The 6000-nt window shown below is 41.9% G+C and overlaps 1 protein-coding gene across 1 annotated transcript in view; it reads left to right on the top strand.

Moving 5' to 3' along the window:
- LOC142713822 (disheveled-associated activator of morphogenesis 2-like) overlaps positions 1 to 6000 on the top strand; it is a gene marked incomplete at both ends in the record, with an annotated part of 120009 nt that overhangs the window by 24173 nt on the left and 89836 nt on the right. The window lies entirely within an intron of this gene.

Here is a 6000-nt window from a genome sequence, read left to right as displayed (position 1 = left end):
AACCACAGTGGGCACAGCGGCACAATATGTCACTGCATGCCATAAACTGAGAGAGACATGATATGCCATGGACTTGTATAACCCCAACCCTAGATATGTCCCTATCCCCCAATCCCTCAGTCCCTATCCCTCATTCCCTTACTTCTTACTTGCTTTGGCAATGCTAATATGTATTTGGTCCTGCCAATAAAGCTTCTTTGAATTGAATTGAATTGAATTGATAGATAGATATGATAGATATGAGATAGATATGAGATAGATAGATAGATAGAGATAGATAGATAGATATGAGATAGATATGAGATAGATATGAGATAGATATGAGATAGATATGAGATAGATAGATAGATAGATAGATAGATATGAAGATAGATAGATAGATAGATAGATAGATATGAGAGATAGATAGATAGATAGATAGATAGATAGATAGATAGATAGATAGATAGATATGAGATAGATAGATATGAGATAGATAGATAGATAGATATGAGATAGATAGATAGATATGAGAGATAGATAGATAGATAGATATGAGATAGATAGATAGATATGAGATAGATAGATAGATATGAGATAGATAGATAGATATGAGATAGATAGATATGAGATAGATAGATATGAGATAGATAGATAGATAGATAGATAGATATGAGATAGATAGATAGATATGAGATAGATATGAGATAGATATGAGATAGATATGAGATAGATATGAGATAGATATGAGATAGATATGAGATAGATAGATAGATATGAGATAGATAGATATGAGATAGATAGATATGAGATAGATAGATATGAGATAGATAGATATGAGATAGATAGATATGAGATAGATAGATAGATAGATAGATAGATAGATAGATAGATAGATAGATAGATATGAGAGATAGATAGATAGATAGATAGATATGAGAGATAGATAGATAGATAGATAGATAGATAGATAGATAGATAGATAGATAGATAGATAGATAGATAGATAGATAGATAGATAGATAGATAGATAGATAGATATGAGAGATAGATAGATAGATAGATAGATAGATAGATAGATAGATAGATAGATAGATAGATAGATAGATAGATAGATAGATAGATAGATAGATAGATATGAGATAGAGAGATAGATATGAGATAGATATGAGATAGATATGAGATAGATATGAGATAGATATGAGATAGATATGAGATAGATATGAGATAGATATGAGATAGATATGAGATAGATAGATAGATAGATAGATAGATATGAGATAGATAGATATGAGATAGATATGAGATAGATATGAGATAGATATGAGATAGATAGATAGATAGATAGATAGATAGATAGATAGATAGATATTAGATAGATAGATAGATAGATATTAGATAGATATGAGATAGATAGATATGAGATAGATAGATAGATATTAGATAGATATTAGATAGATAGATAGACATAGATAGATAGATAGATAGATAGATAGACATAGATAGATAGATAGATAGATAGATAGATATGAGATAGATAGATAGATAGATAGATAGATATGAGATAGATAGATAGATAGATAGATAGATAGATAGATAGATAGATAGATAGATAGATAGATAGATAGATATGAGATAGATAGATAGATATGAGATAGATAGATAGATATGAGATAGATAGATAGATAGATAGATATGAGATAGATAGATAGATAGATAGATAGATAGATATGAGATAGATAGATATGAGATAGATAGATATGAGATAGATAGATAGATAGATTGATAGATAGATATGAGATAGATAGATATGAGATAGATAGATAGATAGATAGATATGAGATAGATAGATAGATAGATAGATAGATAGATAGAAGATAGATAGATAGATAGATAGATAGATAGATAGATATGAGATAGATAGATAGATATGAGATAGATAGATAGATAGATATGAGATAGATAGATAGATAGATATGAGATAGATAGATAGATATGAGATAGATAGATAGATAGATATGAGATAGATAGATATGAGATAGATAGATATGAGATAGATAGATATGAGATAGATAGATATGAGATAGATAGATATGAGATAGATAGATATGAGAATAGATATGAGATAGATAGATAGAGAGATAGATAGATATGAGATAGATAGATAGATAGATATGAGATAGATAGATAGATAGATAGATAGATAGATAGATAGATAGATAGATAGATAGATAGATAGATATGAGATAGATAGATAGATATGAGATAGATAGATAGATATGAGATAGATAGATAGATAGATAGATATTAGATAGATAGATAGAGAGAAGAATATGAGAAGATAGATATGAGATAGATAGATATGAGATAGATCTCACTCACTCACTCACTCACTCACTCACTCACTCACTATAGATATGAGATAGATAGATATGAGAATAGATAGATATATAGAAACCCCAAAGGGACTGTTCACACCATGGTTTCTGAAATTTTATAGACTTAAAAATCCATATGAATGGGGTTGTTCCTACAGAATCTGCGTAGATTTCTGGAAGCCTCGGATTCAGACATCACAGAAATTACTGCAACAAATCTCTAATTGTCTCAGAACGAATCACAAGTTGGTGAGGGAGATTTTTTATCTTCACTCACATTCATATATATATATATACACCGATCAGCCATAACATTAACACCACCGGCCTAATATGGTGTAGTCGCCCTCGTGCCCCCGTACACCTCTGAGGCCTGGACTCCACGAGACGTGTTTAGGTTCCTCTGGTCTCTGGCACAAGACGTCAGCAGTGTGGCGGGGGCTTTATCCTGCAGTGTGGCGGGGGCGTTATCCTGCAGTGTGGCGGGGGCTTTATCCTGCAGTGTGGCGGGGGCATTATCCTGCAGTGTGGCGGGGGCGTTATCCTGCAGTGTGGCGGGGGCATTATCCTGCAGTGTGGCGGGGGCTTTATCCTGCAGTGTGGCGGGGGCATTATCCTGCAGTGTGGCGGGGGCGTTATCCTGCAGTGTGGCGGGGGCATTATCCTGCAGTGTGGCGGGGGCATTATCCTGCAGTGTGGCGGGGGCTTTATCCTGCAGTGTGGCGGGGGCATTATCCTGCAGTGTGGCGGGGGCGTTAACCTGCTGACAGAGGGCACTGCCCTTAGTGAATACTGCTTCCATGAAGGGGGTCCACCCTGCCCCCACCGGCTTGTATTCTTCCCATAATGCATCCTGGTGCCATCTCTTCTCCAGGTAAGTGCCGCACCTGCACCCGGCCGTCCACAATGATGTAACGCGTGATTCATCAGACCAGGCGTCTTCTTCCATTCTTCCGGTTCAGAATCTCACATTTCCATTGTAGACGCTTTCGGCGGTGGACGGGGGTCGGCATGGGCGCTCTGACCGATCTGCCGCTACACAGCCCCATATACAGCAAGCTGCGATGCTCTGCGTGTTCTGACACCTTTCTATCATGGCCAGCAGAAACTTTATCTGTAATTTGTGCTACTAGAGCTCGTATGTGGGATCAGACCAGGCGGTCTAGCCTTCCCTCCCCCGCACATCAATGAGGCTCTATACCCTGTCGCCGGTCACCGGTTGTCCTTCCTTGCAGCACTTTTGGTTGGTACTAACTACTGCATACTGGGAACACCCCACTAGACTCGGGAACACCCCACTAGACTCGGGAACACCCCACTAGACTCGGTAACACCCCACTAGACTCGGTAACACCCCACTAGACTCGGGAACACCCCACTAGTCCGGGAACACCCCACTAGTCCGGGAACACCCCACTAGTCTGGGAACACCCCACAAGAGCGGGAACACCCCACTAGACCTGGGAACACCCCACAAGACCCGGGAACACCCCACAAGAGCGGGAACACCCCACAAGATTCTGTTCTTGAGATGCTCTGACCCCGTCGTCTATCCATCACAATTTGGCGCTTGTCACAGTCGCTCAGAGTTTTACTCTTGTCCATTTTTTCTGCTTCCACGTCAACTTCAAGACCTGACTGATCACTGATTGCTGCGGAATATCCCCCCCCCCCCCGGTCAGGCGCCATGGTGACCCGCTCATCAATGTTATTCCCGTCTCCCGTCACTGGTTGTAATGTTATGGCTGATCGGTCTATATATATATCTATGGCTGGTGCTTTGCCCGGTCTCGTCTGGCGTATCTTCCCTCATCCTGTTGCTGTGTCCTCGTAATATAACGCTGGTTTTATCGTATAGTGTGAAGCGAGATGAGCGGCTCCATCAGACTCCGCGCCGCCCTCATTAGACGTCGTCTGTTCTACATTAACCAGGAATGTAATGAATTAACGAAGTCTCCTGAAAATAATTAAGATTAATATGCAACATGTTTCCAATTATTTTATTCTAGCCACGGCTGGTTCTCCACTAATTGGTTTATTTGCTTAGACAATAGGAGAGGCTGCAGGTCGGATACGTGGTGTTCTGTGCATCGCTGGTCGCCACCTGCGCTTTTTCCATTTATGGGGGCAATGTACAATGAGTAGTCGTATTTTGGGGGGGCTATATAAGTAAATGTTCAGACCAGGCAGAATTGTCACAATTTTTCAGTGCAGATTCCGCTCTTTGCAATGCTCTGTGAGCCTGGACTTCAGACTGATACATTGTAGCAAACTACCTGAGAGATTTGTGCAGAGATTAGTGGATTTAGCTGCAGAGCATTGTCTAGACTGATACAATTGTATGAGAACAGGACTATGGGGTTTACTGCCTCTGAATGTAAACAAGAATGTTTCTCATTCATTGACAGCAAGCTGAGATGTTGCAGATTCTGGGATTCATGGCTGCCTCCACTTAACTCCCGGTCATTACTTTTTAACTATTATTCATTGTAGTGTCTTAGTATACTGTATATATTCATTTCTATAACTAGTTTACCCATAGTTGGCAACATTTTAAAAATGTCCAGGGACACTTAGGGTGTGGCTTCTTTGGTGGGTGTGGCTTATGGAGGCGTGGCTTACCTGGTGGGGCGTGGCTTTCCAGAATTTCTGCATATAAATAAACAAACAAAAAGTTCTGCACTAGTTTGGCTGACAATTACTATGGTGGCCGGTGTCCCTCTCTGGTTATCTGGTTGTTTACAGGCAGGTGGTGTTTCACTTTATCACTAGGGCTGAGCGATATGTGCTGACCACTATTGGCAGCGTAAAAACCAGCATAGATAGTGCCACACTCAGTGCCCCTTTTAGATAGTGCCCCACACTGCCCCCAGTAGATAGTGCCACTCACTGGTCCCTGTAGATAATGCCACACACTGCTCCTTGTAGGTATTGCCACGCACTGCTCCTGTAGATAATGCCACAGTGCCCCCTGTAGATAGTGCCACATGGCCCTCCTGTAGAAAGTGCCACAGTGCCCTCTGTAGATTGTGGCACACATCTCTTTTTTTAGATAATGCCACAATGCCCTCTGTAGATAATAGCACAGTGCCCTCTGTAGATAGTGCCACACAGCCCCCTGTAGATAGTGCCACACAGAGGCCCCTGTAGATGTTGCCACACAGCCCCCCTTTAGATAGAGCCACACAGCCCCACCTGTAGATGGTGCCACACAGCCCCCTGTAGATGGTGCCACACAGCCCCCTGTAGATGGTGCCACACAGCCCCCTGTAGATGGTGCCACACAGCCCCCTGTAGATGGTGCCACACAGCCCCCCTGTAGATGATGCAATATAGCCCCACATAGATGATGCCACACAGCCCCCCTGTACTTGATGCCACACAGCCCCCCTGTACTTGATGCCACACAGCCCCCTTGTATATGGTGCCACACAGCCCTCCTGTAGATGATGCCACACAGTCCCCCCTGTAGATGATGCCACACAGCCCACCTGTAGATACCACACTTTGGCCGGGGATTCCTCTGCTGGAGGAGCCCCTGACGTCACTGTCCATTGACAGTGACCTCAGGGGATCCTCCTGGACTGGAATGTGATGTCAGGGACAACCCCAGAGCAGGAGTCCCGGACAGAGCGCTGCTATA

The sequence above is a fragment of the Rhinoderma darwinii genome, unplaced genomic scaffold, assembly GCF_050947455.1.
Source record: "Rhinoderma darwinii isolate aRhiDar2 unplaced genomic scaffold, aRhiDar2.hap1 Scaffold_4360, whole genome shotgun sequence".
NCBI lineage: Eukaryota > Metazoa > Chordata > Amphibia > Anura > Rhinodermatidae > Rhinoderma > Rhinoderma darwinii.
The sequence above is the reverse complement of the archived record's forward strand: the minus strand, read 5'-3'. Positions and strand labels throughout refer to the sequence as shown.